The sequence below is a fragment of the Mus caroli genome, unplaced genomic scaffold (assembly GCF_978045245.1).
Source record: "Mus caroli unplaced genomic scaffold, Mus_caroli_1 scaffold_13, whole genome shotgun sequence".
Classification (NCBI taxonomy): Eukaryota; Metazoa; Chordata; class Mammalia; order Rodentia; family Muridae; genus Mus; species Mus caroli.
In genome coordinates this window covers 81,484,577-81,509,628 of record NW_028227268.1, presented here as the reverse complement: position 1 = coordinate 81,509,628, position 25,052 = coordinate 81,484,577, and positions in this window count along the sequence as shown.

Sequence of the window (25,052 nt, the reverse complement as noted above, 5' to 3'; positions counted from 1 at the left end):
TGTTGTTGTTGCTGCTGTTGCTGTTGCTGCTGCTGCTTCTGCTTCTGCTGCTGCTGCTGCTGCTGCTTCTGCTTCTGCTGCTGCTGCTGCTGCTGCTGCTGCTGCTGCTGCTGCTGTTGCTGTTGCTGTTGCTGTTGCTGTTGCTGTTGCTGTTGTTATTGTTCCTTTAGGCTGCTCTTAGTACAAGAAGAATGAGGGGAAATGGAGTTGGGTACAAAGGAAGGAGCTGATGTTCATTGACCGTCATTGTTCAAATTTTAGATTTAATTCTTTTTTTTTTTTTTTTGGTTTTTCGAGACAGGGTTTCTCTGTATAGTCCTGGCTGTCCTGGAACTCACTTTGTAGACCAGGCTGGCCTCGAACTCAGAAATCCGCCTGCCTCTGCCTCCCAAGTGCTGGGATTAAAGGCGTGCACCACCACGCCCGGCTTAGATTTAATTCTTAATTGAAAGTAACCTTTACCCATTTCCCAAGTCCCTGAATGTTGTGTTATGGAACCAACTGAGTGTTTTCAGGGGTAATAAGTGGAAGAAACAGGATATTGACCAATCTTTGCCACAGCAAGGATTGTTTTAATACTTCTTGAAACAAAAATCATATTCATTTAGTTTTTTTTTCTTTTCCTCAGAATGTCTAAACTGAGGCTCTAGGTGGAGACAGTAATGCCTCTGTCACTATTATTGATGTAGTGTCAAGTTGAGTTTGTTGCTGTCTGTGACTTTCCTCTTTTATCATATTTGATGTTTTATCTAAATGAAATGAAAACTCACTAGGACTAGCTGCAATCAAAAAAGCTAATCTGTCACAACTTGAATGTCAAACATTTTTTTATGTCATAAGTGGTGGTGTTTGGCTAAGCCATTTTTACTCCAAACTTCAAGCTACCCACCCAGGAACTCTTTGAATCCCCAACTAAAAGACCTACACACATGCTTATTTTTGAAATGCCATGACTATGTCATATGCTGGGCAGTCCAAGTCTTCCTATCAGCTATCATAGGTTTTCCTCTGGTGCTCCTGATTCAACACCCTCTAAATCTATGATTTATCTTTGCTGCTGTATTTCTTCTGACTGCCCCCAGTTCTTTGCTGCCTAAGATATTTCTGGGTAGCCTTTCCAGGATGCACACGCATTGCTTCTCACCTACATTTCAGATGGCTTCCTTCTGCAGCTCTAAGTCTGATCTATCTCCTTCCGAAACCTGGTGATTCTCCTCCTCTCTCTCCATTCCCAGCCCATGAAAAATCTCAAGGTCCTCCTTCTGTGTCTCCCTTTGTCCAGACATTGGCCACTGGCATTTTTATTTATTGATCAAAAACAAGTTGGGGACAAGGATCTTCAGAGTTTGGACACACAGATTTCTGATTAATTCAAAACCTTAGAACCAATCCCTTACATATAAGCATGGTTGTTCTTGCCTCCCAAGAGAACCAAGTCTCAGATAAAGGGTAAAAGACTCAAAAGTGGGGCATTTCATTGTTGGATTTCAAAAGTAAGTAACTACTTCTGTTATTTTCCAAGGACAAATGTCATCCTCCTATGTGGAAAATTTCTTGGTCTTAATTTTAGCCCCCCATCTTTCCTTTGTTTGTGAATCTTCCAGAGATGGAGAAGTGTTGCTAGTTTTCAACTCAGAGAACAACCCCTAATAGTTTTACATTTCAGGGAGCTGCAGGAGGCTGGTTTCAGTGTAGAGTTTTATTAAGGATAGACCATATGTAAATTGTTCTGTAGCAGATGTGTGTATACATATGAGGGTGTTATACAAGGAGCAATTCTTCAGAATATTTCTACAATTTCTTTCAAGGAGTTAAAAAAAAAGAAATTAAAAAGCAAAATCACAAAATCTAAGTTATTGTAGCATGCTTCCAAAACAGGCAGCCTAGTTTACTCTTTCAATATTTCAGGGTGCCTGTAGTTGAAAAATTATACTGAGAAATGTTTTCTTGACTGTTATTTTTTTTTCTCTTCATTACAGTTTGGTATCAGTCCTATCTACTTTTAACTGTTCAAGGTTTACAAACAAACAAACACCTTTTGTTGTGGCTTTATATATGACTAAGAATTTAAAAATGTTTAGGAACATAACACACCCTTGAACACAAATTCAGTCCCCACATAAAAATCTGCAATCCACCTTTTGCATTTATGTGTGGCTTGCAACTCTGAGGACTCGTTGGCCATGAGTATAAGAATCCATGGCTGTCAAAATTGGAGTAGAGGGGATAGATGTTCCCAACATCTTGCTGATAACACTCCAGGAATGTTAACTACATAAAATGTAGTGAACACCCTTTCTCACAATGGATAATAAAACCTTAAAAAGAACTAGCTGACAGATGCAATTCTGTATCCATAAACAATATTCTAATTCCTCATTATAATATTCTAGAATTATTATTTTAATCTCATGATAGTAGATTTGAATTCTCTCCATGTTTCAAATTTCTTATTTGAATGATCTGTTTATTTCAAGGTCAAATAACTGTTCTATAGTTAATGTTGTGTTCTTATTTTTATTTTCTATTGTGTCCAGATTTTGAAATATCTGCTTTTTGTTTGCAATTTGCTTCACAGGAAATTCCACATAAAATTATAGTTATTACAATCTGATTGTCTTCAAGGTGATTTTGACCACCTAAACAGAAGTAAGAGTTTGTTTTCCTAAGCAGAAATACGTACCAGCATGCCAGGAAAATTCTGTATGCAGTTCAGGGTTCATGGGCTGTATATCCCTGAATGAACCTTAGCAAATTGGGACTGGATTGATTCTTTGTGGAATGCAAATTGTAAGATTGGAGTTAGAACCACTATTGAAGAACTTGTTCACCCAGTGTACAATTTCCATTTAAATGTATTTTATAACCTATGCTTTTCAGCAAGAAATTGAAATGGGCATCAAATTTCAAAAGGAAAATTAATTTATTTGACCTGGTATCTTTCTTGATGTGAAACTTCTGTTGTGAACACTATTTCTCCTTGGAGTTAAAAATGAATAAGCAATGTATCCATACTGATGGCTCCCACCTATAAATCTCAACATGGAAAAAAGATAGAGGGTCACTGTAACTTGAGAATTGCCTGGTCTAGGAAGTGTACCCTGCCTCAGTATATATTCAGTAAATGAATAAATAAATATCACATTGGTTTCCCCAAATATAAAGTACTTTATAACCTAAGTCAAAACCAATTTCTAGATATATAGAATTCTATAAATAGGAAAATTATATATTTTGATGAACATAGTCTTATTCAATCGGAAATGTAATTAAATTATACAGCTTTGGCCTAAAAATAATATAGAGAAATTTCCATATCAATACATACAATTCTACCTTACTTTCAATTGTAATTATGTTATTGGGCAAGGGATTGTTGAATTGCATGTAAAGAAATCAACACTGTGTGTTGTAATGTTGCAGAAGGGTAGGCTTATTACCTACCCTATTGACAAAGAAGTCAAGAAATATGAGCTCACATCAGCCATCCTTCCTTACTATCCTGGAAAATTAGAATGGGAGAAAGTAGAGACTGCCTTTGGGTGTTGAATGGCTTCCATTTTCACAAGTATCATATGTATAAATTATTGGAATTAAGATGAAACTGTGTTGTACTTTGGGCAATTTGAGTTCCTGATGTCATCAATCACAATAGTTATTGATTGCTAACCCTGGTGATACATTATCTCCAACAAGGCTTACCTCTTAATCCTTCACAATTGATTCTTCTAACAGTGGACTAAACTCATGCACATGTTCTTCTGACTGCCATTCCTATTCAATCTACCATAGTTACAAAAATGTGTGAATAATCTTCTTATTTTCTGAAAGACAACTTACTATTATTTAGGTAGTTATTGTCTGGCCCTAGTCAATTTATCACAATTTAATCAGGTTAAGCAGAGTATGAGGATACTATTCTATCCCATAATTTAACATTCATACTGCTTACTATGGATATTTGGCAAATACCCCTCTTGCCAAACTTCACCCAAGATTGTTCACACTCAAGATTTTATAGTTGTTAGCACCAGGCTCTCTGAATATATGTTACAGCCATTTGTTTGGTGTTCTTGTGAGATTCATAACATTGGGAATGGGTATATCTCTTACTCTTTTACCTGCTATTGAGACTGTTTCTTTTATTGGGTTGGCATGTCCAATCTTGGTTTGGGGGCTTTAGTCTTGTATCTTGTGTTTTTCCTGTTAGATTGTTATCATGCCTTGAAGACCTGCTCTTTTCTGAAAAGGAAATGGAGTGTAAGGGTACATAATTCATTGAAGAATGATACTCCAGCCTAAGATAGGATACAAAACCAAAAGGTGTTTTATTCTGCAGAAGTCCAGCATTGGGGGTGGGAGTGGGGTGGGCATGTCTACCAAGATGGAGACTGCAGGTGAGCTCACAGGCCCAATTTAAAGCACATTAGAGGAATTCCAGGGAAAGGTGGTTGACCTTTCTCTTAATTGGTTGGTTCGACCTCTAAGGGTGTGGGGGCCTTTGGAATGGTTAGGGCTCTGGAGACTTCAGAACCATTGCTGGGGGTTGGGGCCTTGGAAACTGTTGTTGACTCCTTGGCCTTGTTTCAGGTCCTGTGACAGGGCAGTTTCTGATTGGCTGCCCAAGGTCTGGGGGTTTCCAGTAATTAACTTGCCTGGACTTGCCCAGTTCTGGGAAACAGATATCTGGGCCTATGTCCTGAAGTGCCAGTTTGAAGCCTTTCATGGTGTCAACCTGTGTGAGTCCTTTCAGGAGGGAAATTAGGGAGAAAGGCAGTGGGGATATCTAGGACTAGTGGGGGTAGCAGAGGGAGAGGAAGCTTGGGTTGTGATGCATTACATGAGAGAAGATTTCTATTCTCAATAATAAAGAGATTTTTCAGTTGTTCCTATGAATTTGCACAAAAATTCAAACCAGACTCAATCCAGTAAATCATATGTGATTTATTAATTTTTTCCACAATTATCAAATGAATAAAGCTTAATATGAAAAACATATCTTTTTTGAACTCTAATGGCACTCACTAGAGGCTGGAGAGATGGTTTAACACTAAAGAGAGCATCCTATTCTTCCCAAACGCCGGAGACTGATTCCTAGAACCATATCAAGCTGCTAACAAGTGTCTAACAAGTGTCTGTAACTCCATCTCCAGCAGATCTTACACCCTCCTCTAGCATCCATAAGCTATGCACCAAGGGCTCTGGTTGATAGCTTAAGCAGATTACATAAATAAAACCATATAAATGTATATGTTTATATATGAAGTTAAAATAGAATAAGGTTGCAAAGACCAAATATTAATTACTGATTTTTTTAATTTAATGATGTAATTAAAGATCTGTTTGTAATTCCTATTTGCCAAGCATGACTTGCTACATGGAATAGAATAATCTGGAAAAATAATTTAAAACATCTAGTCATTCCTTTATCAACCTGACAACTGCCACAGGTGCTTCTGTGTAGCCTCCCCAGCCTTGAAGCAGGCTGATTCAGACCTTGCTGCGACTAAGAATGAGATCACCTGGGGTGGACCCTTCTGACTTAAATGGCTCTTTTGCTCTGTCACCTGCCTGCTGCTCTTCTCCAAGACACTGCTACCTGCTGAGAGGCCCTGGAGATATTCTGGTTCAACATCCGGCAGATCCCTCTACAGGCTGGCAACAGGCACCAAGAATGGATTGGCAGGGGATGAGCCTACCCCTTTATAAGCACAGACTCTTAGTAAACTTTGGGTGACCTTAAACAGAAACATGTCTTGGCCTCCATTATTTCTCTCGCCATTTCCTTCCATACAGCTCTGGCCTCCTGTAAGGAGCCACCCTCACATTCGCCATTACAAGATGGCGCTGATGGCACTGACACCCGTGTTCTAAGTAGTAAACAAGCAAGCTGCGCATGTGCCGGGGTAGCTTTCCACACCATGTGCTCTGCCTTTCCCGTGACGGCAACTCCGGCCGATGGGCTGCAGCCAATCAGGGAGCGACACGTCCAAGGCAGAGGACAGTCCTCCATAAAAGGGAGAGGGATCCGCCATTTCTCTCTCGCTCTCTCTGGCTCTCTCTCTCTGGCTCTCTTCTCCACTGGCTCCTGATGGGGTAAGCAATAAAGCTTTGCTGCAGAAGATTTCGGTTGCCCTGAGCGTGTTCTTACCAGGGGGAACAAAAGCACGGGCAATAAATGGTGCCGAAACCCCGGAGCTACTACATCAAGGGGAAGGAGCGGTTAATGAAGTGTTCCCACAAAACAGACTGTTGAGAAGGATCCGGCGTGGATTCAGAACTCTTCAGCTGGGGAACTGTGGTAATGAAGTGTTCCCGCAAAACAGACTGTTGAGAAGGATCCGGCATGCGTTCAGAACTCTTCAGCTGGGGAATGGAGCGGAACCAGAAAACTGTGGGGATGGGACGCGCGTTACAGCTTTACAAGGTATGTCTGGTCTTGAACTTTCTCTAGTGTTAAAAGCCCTTTTATTTCTTTTCACATGTCAACAAGTGGTTAAGGCAGGGTGGAGAATTCTGAACGAAATTCAAGACAGTCTATCAGAAGTAAAGCGGGGAGAGAGAGCAGGAAAAAAGAGAAAGCATGGCGCGCCAAATAAGTATACAGGCCTTTCCACAGGTCTTGAACCCGAGGAAAAGTTAATGTCAGGGAAGAATACCTGGTGAGAGATTAGAAGGAAAGAGGAGAAAAGAGACGAGTTTAAAGAGCCAGTTCTTAGTAGCTGTGAATCAGATGAAAAAATTAGCCCTTCTGAGGAAACAGACTTGGAGGAGGGAGCAGCTCGTTATGAGAGAGAAATGCGAGCTTATAGGTCAAGAAAAAAGCCAAAAGTGGCTGGCAAAGGCCAGCTTGCTGCTCGGCCTCAGGGCAGTCGGCTTCAAGGTCATAGTGCACCTCTGCCCTATGCGGAGCCCTGTGCAGAGAGGCAGTGCACAGACTCGTTCATTTCAAGAGAGGAACAAAGAAAGATGCAACAGGCATTTCCGGTCTTTGAAGGAGCCGAGGGTGGGCGTGTCCACGCTCCGGTAGAGTATATACAGATTAAAGATGGAGCCAATGCTAATTTTACCTTGGTGCAGTTAGACAGGCTTGCCGGCATGGCACTAACTCCTGCCGACTGGCAAATGATTGCAAAAGCCGCTCTCCCCAATATGGGCAAATATATGGAATGGAGAGCTCTATGGCAAGAGGATGCACAAACGCAGGCCCGAGCAAACGCTGCTGCTTTGACTCCAGAGCAGAGAGATTGGACTTTTGACAGGTTCAAACCTTGGCAGCCACATCCAATGATTGGGCAGTTTTAGTTACCTCCTTTTCAGGACAAATAGATAACCATTATCCAAAACATCCAATTTTACAGTTTGTCCAAAATCAATCTGTTGTGTTTCCACAGTAAAATAACAGTAAAAAACCCACTTAAAAATGGGATTGTGGTATATACTGATGGATCAAAAACTGGCATAGGTGCCTATGTGGCTAATGGTAAAGTAGTATCCAAACAATATAATGAAAATTCACCTCAAGTGGTAGAATGTTTAGTGGTTTTAGAAGTTTTAAAAACATTTTTAGAACCCCTCAATTTTTTAGAAGTGGCTGGAGTGATTAAGCCTTCCAGTAAAGTTGCCAATATTTTTCAGTAGATATAATTAGTTTTGTTTGCCTCTCCTTTAATCGGAGAAAAGGCCTCACATGTGATTCAACATTGCCTTGAGGCATGGAGTGCTTGGGGGAAACCCAAACTCCTTAAGACTGATAATGGACCAGCTTATACATCTCAAAAATTCCAACAGTTCTGCCGTCAGATGGATGTGACCCACCTGACTGGACTTCTATCTAATAAAACAGAAAGGGGGAGTTGAGGAGGCTCTACCCCGAGTACCAAGAATGTCTGTGTCTATGGCACTCTTTACACTCAATTTTTTAAATCTTGATGCTCATGGCCATACGGCGGCTGAACGCCATTGTTCAGAGCCAGATAGGCCCAAAGAAATGGTTAAATGGAAAGATGTTTTAAGTAACAAATGGAAAGGACCGGATCCTATTTTGATAAGATCCAGGGGAGCTGTTTGTGTTTTTCCACAGAATGAAGACAACCCATTTTGGATACCAGAAAGACTCACCCGAAAAATCCAGATGTCCCTCATCATGGTGATGCCCAGGGCGACAACAACAAAGGGAAAGCAGCGTTGGGAGATACAGAATTGGACGGCTAAATTTGAACAGACCCTTTGAAAATTGAGACTTGCCCCACGCACTTGGACCTGTCCCTGACCAAAGGATTATCTCCCCAACATTTTCCTTCTTTAAAGAATGGGTGGGGGTGGAATTATTTGGAGCTGTTCTTTGCTGTGGATTAGTGTTGCTTCTCTGATTGGTCTGTAAGCTTAAGGCCCAAACTAGGAGAGACAAGGTGGTTATTTCCCAGGCGCTTGCAGCACTAGAACATGGTGTTTCCCCTGATATATGGTTATCTATGCTTAAGCATAGGTCGCTGGCCACTCAGCTCTTGCACCCCACGAGGCTAGTCTCATTGCATGGGATAGAGTGAGTGTGCTTCAGCAGCCCGAGAGAGTTGCACGGCTAAGCACTGCAGTAGAAGGGCTCTGTGGCATATATGAGCCTATTCTAGGGAGACATGTCATCTTTCAAGAAGGTTGAGTGTCCAAGTGTCCTTCCCCCAGGAAAAACGACACGGGAGTGGACCAAGACCCCTTCGGGTGATGAGCCTGGGAGGAGGTTTTGTGTAAAGCCCCTATTTTACACACTGGGGATTTGACCTCTATCTCCACTCTCATTAAAATGGGTGGCCTATTGCTCTTAAATAAAAGAAAAGGGGGAGATGTAAGGAGCAGCCCTCACATTCGCCATTACAAGATGGCGCTGATGGCACTGACACCCGTGTTCTAAGTAGTAAACAAGCAAGCTGCGCATGTGCCGGGGTAGCTTTCCACGCCATGTGCTCTGCCTTTCCCATGACGACAACTCCGGCCGATGGGCTGCAGCCAATCAGGGAGCGACACGTCCGAGGCGGAGGACAGTCCTCCATAAAAGGGAGAGGGCTCCGCCATTTCTCTCTCGCTCTCTCTCTCTCTGGCTCTCTTCTCCACTGGCTCCTGATGGGGTAAGCAATAAAGCTTTGCTGCAGAAGATTTCGGTTGCCCTGAGCATGTTCTTACCAGGGGGAACAAAAGCGCAGGCAATAGCCTCCCACTCAGGAACCCAGTTAGTGTGGCCGCAGACGGCTACACTTCTGTAAATTCCAAGTACTTGCTACCATCCATGTGATTTTTTTTTACTTTAAAATGAACATGTAAACAATACCCTACATGAAACTACTGTGTCCCATAAGGCCTTAGTAGGGGTGGAATGACCTGGTTCTTGTTCCTAGAACAGGGCTAAGAAGGCATGGGCCTCCAAGAGTATCCATGGCTGCTGTGGGGTAAACCTTGTTTGTATGTAAATGCATGCATTTTCACATACCTCGGAGAAATTTTCTCCCTGTTAATAGTAAGGATTCCATGATAATTTGAAACAGCAGGAAGTCCAGGAGTTGAGGGCATATCTATGTCTTTAGCAAAATGACAAACTCTAGGACCTTCAGGTCAGCCCTTAAGGATGTGGAAAAGAACTCTAAGAGCATGAGTTCAAAAATATATAATTTGTCAACAATGAAAAAAAAAAATAAGGGTGCAATTTGCATCGTATAAGGAGCTTCACAGATCTAAAAGAACAAAGCCAGCTGTACTATGAGCCAGTTTGTCAGAAATATTTAAAAACAGGCAGATATAAATGCAGGCAGATTCTTGAGTTCAAGATCAGCCCGGGACACAGCTGATTAAGGACAAGGTCATTCCCAGCTAAGGTTATAAAGGCAGGCAGATCTCTGAATTCTTTCAAAATGTTAAAAAAAAATGTACTTGGTATTCTTTTCCTAAGAGTCAAGGGGCTAAGATCAAGGAATGCTGATTCATGGGATGGTTAACAGGGAACCTTAAATGAATAACTGAATTGATACATACATATATTTAAAAAAAAAAAAAAACCACTACCAACAACAACAAAAAACTGGACTTTTGGTCTGCAAGAGATAAGCTAGCAGAAAGAGATAGCATTTCCTTTCTTTAGAATTTTTTTCTATTTTTCTTTTTAATTTAATCTTTTTTTATTTCCCAGATTTCATCCCCCTCCCATTCCACCCTTTAATTGGTTCCACATCCACAAGCATGTCCCTAACCTCCCACCCCCACCCCACCAGACCTCCTTATTCCGTGGGGCCTCTAGTTTCTTGAAGGTTGGTGAATCTTCTCTGACTGAGGCCAAACCTGGCAGTACTTGGCTGTATATGTGTTGGGGGCCTCATATCAGCTGGTCTATGCTGCCTGGTTGGCGGCCCAGTGTCTGAGAGATCTTGGGGTTCCAAGTAAGTTGAGATTGCTGGTCCTCTTATAGGATCACACTCCTCCTCAGCTTCTTCCAGCATTTCCCTAATTCAACCACAGAGGTCAGCGGCTTCTGTCCATTGGTTGGGTGTAAATATCTGCATCTGACTCTTTCAGCTGCTGGTCTGGTTTTCCAGAGGGCAGTCTTGATAGTCCCCTTTTTGTAAGCAAAACATAGCGTCAGTAATAGTGTCAGGCCTTAGGGCCTTCCCTTGAGCTGGATCCCAATTTGGGTCTATCGCCAACCTCTTTTCCTCAGGGTCTTCTTCATTTTTGTTCCTGCAGTTTTTTTTTTGTTTTTGTTTTTGTTTTTGTTTTTTTTTCTTGCAAGAACTGAGCTGTCCAGGGATCTCTAAAGAGCAAACACAGTGCTTCAAGATTTTTTTCTAACAAGATTTATGATTTTAGTTGGAAAATCCATGAAGAGAGAACACAGCTCTTTTGAAATTTTTCATAGCTTGTTTAGAATTTTTTCAAATTGTATTTCAGAGAGAGCAAACACAGTTCTTTTAGACTGTTTTCATGCAGCTATGTAGAGAAGGCTGTTTGAAAAGTGAACACAGTTCTTCAATAATTTTTTCTGGCTTTCTGATTTTGATCAGAAAACCCAAAAATTACATTTAGAATCTAACAGGATTTATGACTTGTTCTGAACATCCAAGAATTTTTTATAGCAGCATTTCTGACTTTGGTCAGAAAACCCATGAGCTATATAGAGAGCTTTCAGAATGTTTACTAGCAGAGAAAGCTGTATCAACCAGTGAGTTTTTTAGAACAGCAAGAAAAGGCTGTCTAGAGCTGAAAGGAACACAGACACACAAATACACACACACACACACATACAGAGAGAGAGAGAGAAAGAGAAACAGTCTGAAAAGCTGTCTCCAGCAGAGACAAAGGATAGCTACAGAGAACGGTCTAGGGACTCATCTTGAGCAGAACACAGGTTACCAGCTTGAACACACAATTTGACACAGGGTCAAATTTGTTTTCACTGCTCCCAAATACCCCTTCTCTCAGGAACCCCAAACTAACTGAGGCTGGTCCTTGGCATGAAGCCTTCAAGGGTATCTTAGCTTTGTTCTACTGGTGACATCTTCACTCTTGTACTTTCATTGGTTCCACAGTGCTTATTCCAGAAAGATGTCTGCAACATATTTAGAGGAACCTCCCGCCAGCCTGATCTCCCCCATCACAACCCAAGAGCAACTAGAGTTCCAGGGCCTCTCAGGCTACCAAAGGTCTCTGGAATAGAGAAGAGGGGATTTTTAGAAACTTTTCCAGTGGTCAAGGAGACTGGGAGGCTCTTCTTCTGTCCCATGGCAGAAGAAGATGAGATTATGCTAAACAATGAGACCAGGAAAAGTTCCGTGTAGTATTAGCAGGGAGAGCTGGTGAGAGATTCATCATTGTGCAGGGGATTGCATCTCAAGTCTTGGTAGGATACTGAGTTGGCAATAATCTTCAGTGAAAAGCATTTTCAGGGATACTGAGTACTGACATGAGTCTTTAGCAATATAGACAGACTAGGCATTTAAAATAGAAATGTGTGAGTTCTGAACAGATGGTGAATGAATCTATGAATGCTTTGAAAGATGCACAGGACCTAGTGAAGAAGGGATGATTCCAAGTATATGGGATAAGCCTTGCCCTCACAGAAGTGCTGCCACGTAGTATTCAGTCAACATTAACCAACTTACTGCACAACATCTCACCCATGTATAAGTCACATACATACACACACACACACACACACACACCACCACCACCACCACCACCACCAATAATCAAAGAGTTACAAATAACTCACAAGAGATAAAACACAATGAAACTGTGTTAAGTTACAAATTAATAAGAATTTGTCTTTCACTATCTGAGTTTGAACTGAATGCGAAGGTTATGTGGCATTACTGTTATGTGGGTGGAATCACGTTACCCTGTTAGCTATAGAGAATGTAGTGCTAACAACATTAGCAAGGAAACAACTTCTGTCTATCAAGGTGATCTGCGAAACAAGTATACAAACAAAACTTGGAAATCAATGTGTTCGACTACATGTCTGTCTCTATTTCACTTTGTCTTGCAGTCACAAGCACACTGTAGCTAGGTAGCACCATTTTACTAAATGGACATAAATGGCTTTCAAAATACTCAGCTTTGTATACTCACATATTAAGGATGCTCTTCTTTCTCAGAGACGCTTATTTTTGCAGGGAACAATATTTAATGTTGAAACTCATGGCAAGTGCTGAGAATATGTGCTAAACCAATGGTCATCCCTAAAAGAAACATCTTTATTAGGTATCAGCCATCCATCACCCATACATAATGATCAGTCTTAGGGAACATCACAGAAGAGGCAGGCAGATGTCAAGATACAGGAGTTGGGGAGATCTACTCTGCAGTCATGCCTCCAGATGGGCCAGAGTGTTGTACTCATGATTAGAACAGCTGGGCTGTCTGTACAAAACTTGGAGATAATCAAACCAGTCAGAATTCCAGCATAAGTGGATTAGCAACTCAAGAGGCCTATCCTTTGGATGAGGAGACATTTCTGCAGCTAATAGATTTTGGCGTTTTCTTCAGGAATATGACCCAGCTCCAGTACAAGATCCTGTGCCTGTGAACAATACAGGAAACATTAATGGGATACATACATACATATATCCATACATACGTACATACGTAAATTCTACATGTGTAAAAAAAGGCCATATTAACTGTGCAAGTGTTTTTAAATGTGAATTGAAACTATTGAAATCCTATATATTAATATCATTCATTTTATTTAGGCAATTTATATTAAAACACCTTAGTCTTAGATTACCTAATACAAAACATTACACACACACACACACACACACACCACTATTTTCTTACTCCCACTGCCATAAAGCATCTAGCATTTAGTACCTATTTTACAAATAATAGATTCTTTAAAACTATGTGACTGTTGGAAAAGGAGTTATGCCCACTTAATTTGTTCCCTTAGAAGAAATGTGGTTGGGGCACTCTGGGCAAGGGAATGCCTTCCTCCCATCTCAGAATCTGTCACAGATTGTTTATTATCCAGTACCTCCCTAATTTGAAGGGCATGTAAGTCTCAGTCCTAAGGGATGGGTTGAGTTAAAGGTGGTAGGAACACACATATTATCTTGGTTTTTGTCTCCTCATAGCCATGTAGACTGCCCCAGAATGTCACTTTTGAGTTATGAGAGAAATTAGCTCATTAATCACCATTACACTTTCTGTTAAGTGGATGTGTTGGCTTGGATTACTTCTGCCTGAGCCGAATAGACCACAGCTTCAGGTATAGAACCCTAGACTTCATCAGCCATACTATTGAATAATGAAATGACCAGGGAGACAGAATTAGAAGCCATGGCAGAACAATCAAGAAGGAGAAGAGAAACCAGAGATTAAGAACAACATCTGTACAGTAGAAGCTTCTGGATCTTTGAGAAGCTTAGAGCTTTGGCCTCTGTCATTTGGCTTTTGAGCCTTTTAATCATTTCCTCCAATGTGTTCAGAAGCCTTTTGTTTTCAACCTGTAAGAACCCATGCAAGAAATTTTCCATTATGTCTAAGCTTTGGGCATTTCAACACATTATCATCTACAAAGTTCACATATGAGAGTAATATAACAGAATTACAAAAGAAAAAATGGAAAAAAAACATAATGCTTAAGTAAGTTTATAATGCTTGGTTGGATCTTATTCATAATAATCTTATGACGCATGTGGTCCACACATCTCAGGTTGGATATACCTAGAACCAAACAGGAAACATTCGTGTCTGCTTTGCAAGCAGTCCTAAAGAAAGTTTATGAGATCTGCCTGTCACTACACATTTAAATAGTGTCACAAATTTCTCCCTTGATTTAAGATTCTGCTCTTTCTACTTTTTACTCTTCCTAAATACATTGTTTTCGAATGTTATTAATGCAACATCAAGTAGCCACAAACATACACCACCCTCAAAGCTTTGATCTGGAAACCAGAGCATTGCTAAATGTACGCATCACAAAGGGTACTTAATACAATGGTTTCAGGATGTGGCCGTCCTATAAACTGCAGTCATTGCTAGATGAACTGAACTTCCTAATAAGTGAGGCCAGTGTGCCTGACCTAAATACGACTCTGGAGAATAAAACCCTAAAATAACAGAAGGAAAGCAGTCCACAGAGACTGTGGGAGGTGTCATGGAGGAGACTACAGCAGGAATTCAAATTTGAGAGGAAGTGACACTGATTCTGGCTAAGGCACATTTCTAAAACATTTAAGTTGAGGCGACATTTCCTAGTTGAAAGGAAGCATAAACACGAATGTGTGCTTAGCAGATAAACATTTAAATTACTTTTGACATATAGCTAAAGGAGACAACAAAAACAAAGGAAGGCTCTGCTGTTATATCTATGGTTACTCTGAAACCCCCCCACCCCCAGAGTCACTCCATCCCATGGAGAGGAAAGAAACATATCTGCCTTTCTAATGAAGCCAAGGCTTGGGACAAGGTTCACAGGAATGGAAATTCAAGTGAAGGACAGTGAGATCCAAATGAGGGGACTTGTTGATCCCATGAGTAAGCTGTTCACACTGGAAAGGTATTTGCAGTCTATATCCAAAGCTATATACAGCATTTAATATGCCTTTGTAGGAATTGGACATTAGTCCTATCTTCCTCTTCTATGATCAAACACTGTCTTTTCCCAACTTATTCAGCCTGTAACATAACAGCATGAATACTGGGTTTCATCCCTCATTTGAGAAACTCTTTGCCACCCAAGTACCAAATCTATTTAAGTTTGTATGTTTCACGGACTATCAAAGTGCTATCTCCTTTGACCTGTGATCTACACTTTTAAAAATCATCTTACAGGTCACAGGGACCTTGACATATTGAGCATAAACAAAAAGTTTATCTTTCCCAAATAGTTTTAACATTTGTTAGAAGTTTCTAGAACTAATCTTCAACTATTTGTTCTCATAGATGACCAGGATACTTTGGTTGGCCTGGAGATTTGAATTCCTCCTGAAATTGAACCGTATGATTTTGTTCTGTGAGGGAAAGGTCTCAGGTTGATCTTTGCGGGCTCAAACCAAGTACAAGTCAGTTGTACTTATGTACTAGAGCCTCAATAAGAATCTGTATTATATAGCATAGGTGAAGTATATCTTCTGGATATTTTGCTGACAGTATAGTATGTTCATTGCTGTGTTTGAATGTGTGGAGGCCCTACTTTCTATGTCTCCATAGTCAAGAGCAACTGGAAGCCTTATATTAGGGGTTAACTTAAGCTCTGCTCTGTAGATCCTCTGCTCTCTCCTGTTCTAGATTTGAATACTCACTCTTCACCCATGATGAATACTAACACAATGCATGCCCTGAAGCTTTGAAGAGTACAGATGTAACATATACTTATTAGCTCCCATAAATATTTAGCTGTGACTTCATCACTCTTCAGCAACTCCAGCTTTCTATTTATCAAAACTAAATTTTTGTCTTATAGACCCTTCCTAAAATTACAAATAGTATTTGAAATGACTTTACGTTTTATTCCCTCTAAGTTTCAGATGTTTTCACTTCAACTTGGCATCACTACCTCTTTTATTTACTCTAATCCTGCTCTTTCTCACCTTGCCTGACACTTCATGTTGTAACTATCATACCTTTAGAATTATATATGTGTTCTTTATGGGGGTGGTTAATGCTATTTTCAATAATATGTAAACCCACCAGAAATATAATGGCTCAAATACAGTTAGTTATGCCACACCTTTACTTTTTACTTGCTCTAATCTTTTGATGTCCCTTAAGTTATCAGTAGCTAATATTACCATATGGGAATGGTGTAAATGGTTCGACAGTTATATGTGTCAATTGGTGATTACCTCCTAATCTTATAGTACATATTGGTAATTCCCCAATGTTTAAATCCTTAAATAGATATTATTATAAAACAAGCAACCCACAAAAAGCACTTCTGGGGCTTCCACATCTAACAGGTCACCCTTAAGAGGGATGTCCTGAAGATCATTGCTTTAGCTAATGTAATATTCTGTTTGCCTGTTTGAAGCTAGGACAATATCTTCATAAAAGCACAACAAATAAAGTAGTTTAAGAACCTATTATGGAAAAGGCACTTTTGAAGAAATTTGCATGCAATTTCATTCAAGCTTCATAACAAAGTCATATATATTTTTAGGTATAATATTTTGATATGAGGATGGATTCCAAGTGATTGGGTTCAAGAACCCAGTTGTCATACTGTGCATTTTCAAATTGCACTAAATAGCCTGTGAAAATGTGGCTACTCTTACTTAACTCCATGTTGCAGAAGTTTCATTTTTCTATAGGGAATGTGAGAGGTATGGTATTCAACTGCCTCCTTAGCTCTTATCCTTGTATTGTTGTTTTTCTCTCCTATATATTCTACATCCTTCCAATTCCCTTGCCTCAAGTGCCACCTGCTCTCCTGAAAAATGCAATGTGGCATTTGCCATTTATATTGCTATGCTCAGCGGTGTCCTGGAAAACAAATATAAAATGACAGCTCCAATCCACACTATCTCTGGGTTTCACACTTATGCTTCCCTTTGCAAATCTGGGGAAAATTCTGAATTCCGGTGAGAAAAGTTGTTGATAAAAATTGTTGCTTCCATTTTCTGGCCTTTAGAAGAAACTTGAAGGACCTATCTTTATAATAACCAGAGAACTCCAAAAGCAAATTTAAGCAAGCAAGCACATATTCCCCCCAGAGAGAAAAGAGAGCATTATGCTTACTCTATCATCGTTATTATCACTGAATAGTGTTTGTTGAGTTCCCAGACATAAAAGGCAGGGGGCTAGATAAATTGGCATCTTTTCTGCCTCTCAAGAGCTTATAGTTTAAATAGAAACAGAGTGTAAAAGACAAACATATACAAGGTCAGGCTGAGACCAACAGTAACACATTAACATATTCATTAAAATAGATCTCATTACAATTCAACAATGGGAGGCAGTGCCATAATGTACTAAACTGGGAGTCAGGAGATTCTGCTGCATGCTGAGGGGATGGCTTTGGGGAAAGCATCTAAACATCCTTAAGGTTAAAATCCTTGAGAAATCATGGAGGAGGCAGTTTGGGAAGATGAGCCAAACACAAAATGTAGAGGCAGGAAAACCGTACAATTTCTGGAACTATAATCAAGTGATCCACGGTTTATAGATCAATTCATTGTGTTTTGTAAACCAAAGGACTTTAAAGTTCCTTCAAGATTTGGAAGGGGGCATAGAAGATGTCGCAGTCATTACAGCACAGACAAGCAAGACATCTTGAGGTCAGGTACCACCACCCATCTGAGTGCTGGCTGGGCACTGGACTGATTTTGGTACTAGAAATACAAGCAAACATTATTATGAGAAGGTGCATAATTGGATGTAGATGGACGTACCTGGGCTTACATGTAATCTGAGTAACTGTTTCACCAGGATGAGGAAGCCCAGGAGGAGGAGAAAAGCCGTAATATCCTCATCCTAATAGTGAAAGGCTTTGCTTACTTTGCAAAAGAAAATCGAACCAATATTGCACCACATGCTCCAATTCTCAGCAGTCACTTTGCAGTTGGCGTATGAAAGTCAGCATCTGCAAGACTCTTCTTCTCATGAACTTTGAGCTAAGAGATTCTCTGATGAGAAGTAGAGAACACAAGTCCCCTGGGGTGGTAGCTGCACCAACTGACATTTCATCTTCCACTGGAGCTCATTAAGCTATGGTTTTCTTCATTCTCAATGAACAACTCTGGTCTTAGAAACTCTATCTGCTGAGTTGTGGAGCTTGAGAGCTGTACGCTAATCTGCACGTCTCTTTAACAGGGGTCTCTTTTCCTTTGAAAATTATGGAAGAAAAGTTGGTGCCAATAATGCTAGTAATTTACACATGCAGATCCCTCTATGGTGATGGTTATTAGAGACATATTAAAAGCAATTCAAATGAGCATTGCCAAAAAATATATATCAAAATCAAGTTTGATGTGGACTAGCAAGGGAGTGTAGCATCCTGTGACAAGAATAATCACAGAGATTTAATGGATGTTCACTTGTTACGTTCTAAACACTGAAATGGATATTTCTGAGCTACAATTCAATTAAACTTTCATTAAATAGATATTTCCACAGTTTAGCAGAGGATAAAAATATTCATAGAGGTAGAAAGTTATAGGAATCTTCCCGTTCCAAATCTAGGTGCACCCAGAGTCATTCATTACATAATAAGATCTTGGAAATATTACATATTAAACTCATCATGTTCTCTTCTGCTTCAGGAGCAAAGATTCTGTTTCACTATTTCTCTCTTTGGATCTCCTCAATGATAAAGAGACAGGATATAAGGATTAGAAAATATATCTTATCAATTTTTCTAAAAATCATATTTTAATAGGTAGATATTACTGTTACTACATATATATTTTATTAAAACATGAGAAAAGCCACAACAACAGCAACTGGCACAAGTATTTGAAGAGTAAGACATTTTCAGTTAAATTCACAGACCTTAGGCTCGATAGACAAAATGTTCGTAGAGGTAGAAGGATAAAGGTGAGTCCTATACCTATGAATTCTAAGGTTAAGAGATGACTCAGCTATTAAAGGCTAGCCTCATAACCAAAAATATAATTTCACAACCCTTTTTTTAGGAAGACCAATCCCAGGACAAGTTTGTAATGATATCATGTAGACTTTATCAGGTATTTGACCATCAATAAAAATTCAAATTTCTTTGGCAGTACTTTATTAAGACGACAAAATGTTTTATGATGGGTTTTAACCATAATTATTGAATGATATTTTTAGTTCTAGCAACCATATAATCTAGTTCTTATGCTTCATTTACCAAGCATATAAGAATATTCATCTTACTTTTGTAACTTGAATGACATATTTGCGACTACCATTGATTTAATCTATTAATGCATGTTAGTAATTATAATAATTAATAAGTTCTTTCTCTTTCTTTATATAAAAATAGTTTTTGTGGTATACACATATATACAGATATAAGTGTGTGTATGGTAATTATCAGTTACTGCTTTAGCGTCCGTCAGCTCCCACGGTGACTCCAAGCCTAGTTCTTACTTATGTAAACTTGGGGAAAACATATTTCGGTACAGCTTCCTATATCTCTCATCTTTTTCTGGAAAAGACAGCATTAAATAGCCTAGGAAGCATCAGGAAAAGCTAACTCAGAATCCAGCAAAGCTCGGAAAGCTGTTACTAAGAAACACTCTTCCTGAATCTAAGCTCATTCACTGTGTCCATCTCCTTTGTTAGGAGACTGGGAAGAAAGTAGACTTGGAAGCTCTTCTGTGTCTCACTACTGGAGTGCTTGCTCCTTGTGTTTTCCATTTGCATCATTTCAATCATTACTAACTCTAATATTTTTGTATTGAAAATATTTTTTAAGTAGGTATAAGTGTTCCTGTCTTATCTTCCCTCTCTCTAAATTCTTGCATGTTGATTTCCAACTTGGGTTTTGTTAGCTGTGTGGGGACTGGCCTCATATTTTTTTTTCAGTTCCCAGATGTCAGAAATGGAGATAGGAGGTCAGTTTTTACACAGGGTAAGCAAGTCCTCCAAGAAGGAGCTGTTTAATGCCAATCTAGAGCCCATAGCAGACACTTATAGCCACCTACCTTACTCAGCTCTTATACTCAGTTAACACCCACCTATTCTAATCACATATGAGCCATGGGAATTGCTCTTAGGAATCTGAATATCACCAACTTTGTATCTGCTTCCTTAGCCTATCTGGTGCCTTTGTCATGGAAATCACTATTGTGGAGCTTGCTAATATCCTTTAGGTATCCACCTCTCGATTGATTTAAGGGCTCTTATGCATGACTTCTTAAGTATGTCCCCTTATCTGTGTCAGAGCAAACTATCATTACAATGACTCTTTACTTTTTGATTTTTAAAAGTGGGTAATTCCAGACTAGTAACTATATCTATGCCTTCCATTTGAGTGTAACTATCTTAAAAAAAAGCAGTGGCCATGTCAATACCACATGAAGCTCTGTAAGTTGGTTGGGGTTGAACACATTTATTTTATATCAAAACACACTGTTTTTTCCCATTGGGCAGCGGGAATCTCCATATTAGTTACGGTTCAAAGAATAAAAAGCTTTAATATATTCTCTAATGGGAATGAACTTAATAGTTTAAATATATACACACATCTCAATTCAATATACTAAGAGGAGAAAAGTAAACACACAAACAAATCAAAACAAGCAAACAAAACCCCTTAATGGTTTTAGTGTCTCCAGTTGGTCTTAAGAATTTAACTGAGATAAGATACATGTAAAAATGGGGCTGGGGTTTACAGAGGTTATAGCTACACTGGCAGAATGTTTCTACAAAATGGATGAAGTCCTGAGTTTGAACCTCAACACCACATAAATCAAGCAGTGTCTGCCTGTCAACCCAGATGGCAGAAATGGAGTTAGAAGGTCATAATTTCAAGGTCATTATCACCAACATAACAAGATAGAGGCCATTATGGGATTCATGAGATCCTAGTATGGCAGGTAGACACATGCAAAAGACACATGCAAAAGACACATGTAAATAGGTCATTAGAATTTTATGTAAAGATGCTACTTAGGGTTTCTATTGTTATGAAGTAACACCATCACTATGGTATTTCTTATAAAGGAAAATATTTATTTGGGCTGGCTTACAGTTCATAGGTTTAGTCTGTTTTGTCATGGCTAAAATCATGACAGGATGCAGGCAGGCATAGTGCTTTAAAAGAAGTTGAGATTTCCACATCTAGATCTGAGACCTCAAAGTTCATGCCCATGATGATGCATTCCCCCAGAAAGACCACATCTACTCCAACAAATAAGGCTACATTTTGTAATTGTTCCACTTTCTATGGGTTTATGGGAGCTATTTTTTTTGAAAAATCACCATAAAAGGAGATGAAAACCCTAAAGTGTCAACAGACCAGAAAGTTTGTATTCCTTTTAAATGAAGACATTATCAATTTGAGAAGAAAATATTAGCCTCCAATATTCACCCTAGGAGCAGCACTTCTGAAAAAGTTACTGTGAGATACAGAGGCAAAAACTGGTGGGAGACAGGGTGTTTTGGTGAGCTTGTTCCTACATCATTCGAGCCACTAGTAATAATAGTGTTCTACCTTCCTTTATACAGGGAAGAGTGTGTGGCTACTTTTATGTAGAAAATTATATGGAGAGAGAGAGAGAGAGAGAGAGAGAGAGAGAGAGAGAGAGAGAGAGAGAGGAGAGAAATACACCAAGCAAGAAAGAAGCACACACACAAACTTCTGATATTTCTATCTTTCCCAAGATCTTGCAGTTCAAAGTAATTACCAAAAAAATATAGGTGGGGATGACATGCCTTACACCCCTTCAATATGGATGGAAAAATATAGCTAAGAGCAAAAATCCAAATAACATTTGTATTATGTCAAATACATTGAAGAAAGTCATTACATTGTGGTTATGTATACTCAACTTTCCAGAGGACAATTCCACCAGCTACTTCACTCTTCCATGGTGATCATCTTAAAGTTTCTTTTGGTTTTCTCCTTTCACTAAGATTTTTCCTCTGAAAAATTTTAAGTAATTAGACAACTCTTTTGGCACACATATCTGTGGCATCCTTGGCTCAAGAAGTAGGAAACACAGGGGAGAAGGTTTTCTATTTAGGGAGTAGCAAGCAGTTTAACATTATCTTGTGCTCATTTGGGCAATCTTACCACCAAGGGAATATTACAAACATTAGAAACATTAGAGGCTCAATCAATATATGTTTCTACTTTATTTAGCCCACTATCTAAGTAACAGAGAAAGTATTTTGGTAGTCTTAGTTTTTCCCAAGTGAATTCTCTTTTTGATGAAAAGTCCTTCACTAATATATTTTTTCTTTTTTGTACAACCTGTCCTCACAAAATAATGTGTTCAAAATATGAATCTGTCATTATGTGCAGTTCTTCTATAAAACTTAAGGTGACGAGAAAGAACTTTTGTTCTTAAGGCACTGAAATGGTTCTGAAGAAGGTAGATGATTAGAACTCTCACATGCACTTGAGTACAATTTAATAAAATGAAAAGCTTCACTTAATATAAAATTCTAGTATGGGAAAAACTTGTAAGAGCTTTTGAAATGTATTCTAAAGATCAGAATATATTGTCTAGTCCTCCAAGTGAGTTCTGTGTTCCTTTGACTTTAGGCTATTTTGAAAATTTGTTCATTTTTAGGAAGATCAATTGTTCTGTAGAAAGTTGTTCATAATAATGTGGATTGTGTTCCTGGGGTTTATGTTGATTGTTACTCTATGGAAATAAAGTTTTGTCAGTTTTGTATCTATTAAATAAATGTATAAAATATTCCTGATGGGCATCTGTGGTCATACTTCCTTTAAACTTTTATTTTGAGACTCTTAATGGGAATGTGATTCATTCCTTCATTGACAAATTCAATATCATTTTAAAATGTGATTATTTAAAATGCCTGTGATCTTATTTTATTTGTAAAGTATTTTATTATTTTTGTGTATAGGCATTCTGCTTACATGTATGTCTGTGTACCACATGCATCATGTACCAGGGAAGTCCAGAGACGGTATCATATTCTCAGAAACTGGAGTTTTAAGCAGTTGTAAGTTGCTTTTTTGGTGCTAGGAACTGAAACCAGACCTCTTTACAAGCAGTAAATGCTCTTAATCAGTGACCCATTTCTCCAACCCCCTGAAATGTATCTTTTAACTATAGTATTTTATTTTATAAATTAATACAATCTCCAGTGAGTAGCTTAGACAAAATATCAAATCCTATAGTTCTTCTGAGTATCAGATTAGTTAACTGTACAAAGGCATAGTCCTCTGAGGGCACGAGAAAAAAGGCTTTCTGATACCAGATAATGAAGACTCTTTTTCCATTCTCCTATGGGAAATTTTTGATCCCTCCTTGTGTTGTGTGTAACCCTGGAGCATAGCCCACCCCTGGTTTCTGTAGTTTTTTTCCCTCCTGATTGAGCTTCTCCAGGCTTACCTTGTAATGTGATGATCCAACACAAAACAGAAAACAAATTCCAAGGGAGGTGTTCTTATTGGTTGTTTACTTTTTGGATCCCAAAACTTTGATATATTAATGGGTAAAGCAAAACTTATTAAATCACTTCCTATGGTATGCTAGTTTTGAGACATGAAAGACAACATGTGTGTTTCCTTTTCTGGGTTATTTTAGCTGTGGTTATATTCTACACAGCCATTCCTATGAGTAGAAGTTATAACTATTAGTGCTTTCTTAGGCAGGACATTTATTCAATGAAATTCCCAGTCAATTTCAAATGACTTCAAACCAATGTTGACAGATGTGTATGACAATGACCAATAAGCCTGTCTTTGATTAGTATTGTATAGATAACAAGTTAGACAAATATTTCTGGGCTTCCCCACACATCTGTGCACACATGAGAAGCCAACCAATAGTTAGAGTGAAATTAAGTTTATATCAATTTCTTTCCATCAGAGTGTAATTTGTTCACTAAAAAATTAATTCCATATGTCCTCACTCATGTGCATATCCTAGACTCTAACTATTAAGTATACCTATACAAGTGGGGGTAAATATGAGTAAAGGCCAGGAAACTAGAAAGGGGAATGTGCAATTGGGAAAAGATGATGGCTTGAGGGAGTATGTGGTAAGATAATAAAACAAAGCTGAAGTGGAAAATAGTAAGGGTATAGTGGGGAAGAGGGACAAAGAGATGACTTGAGAGTTAGAAAATGGGAGAACTAAACCAAAGTTTTACATATATGTGTATATACACATATGCATATATAATCGTGCATGTATATATGTGTATTTATACATATATGTATGCAAACACACATATATATGTATACGTGCACACACACATATGTGTGTGTGTTCAGTCATCCCGTTTTTTAACCTCCCACTGATCTCTTTGTTCCTCCTTCCCTGCTTCTTCCACATATACATATACACATATGCATATATATAAACTTTGTTAGCTAACAATATTTTTTAGTGAATTTAACAAAGTCTAGGCTTTTTAGCTTTTTAGTTCTTCTCTCATACAATATGTTCTGACCACAGTTTTCTCTCTCTCCACTCCTCCCTGCACCACCAATTCCCCTCCCCAGATCCACTCTGCTTCCATTTTCCTTCAGAACAGAGCAGCCCTCCCTATATTAACCAATAAGATTAGGCAAATATCCTCCTATCAACTCAGTAGGAGGAAAGTGTAGCTGTCCAACAGTCACCAATGAACTGTGTTTACCTGAAAGGGGGGCTGGAAATGAAAAGGACTGGGTGAGAGGGAAGGATGAAGCCAAGACAAAGGTTCAGATTAAGGCTCCAAGTTTAACATTCAGCACTGCATTTATATAGGGAAAGCCTACAGACCCATCCTTTGTTTCAAATGGATTATATTGCAAAACAAGCTCAGTGGGCAGTCTATTCTTCTAGGTTCCTGTAGGAAGTTGCAAGTGCAACCAAGGCAGATGACTCCATCTAGGTCATTAAGCCCATGTAGCAAGCACTCAAGGTCTGTTCAGCCTGGTCAAAGCTCTGGAA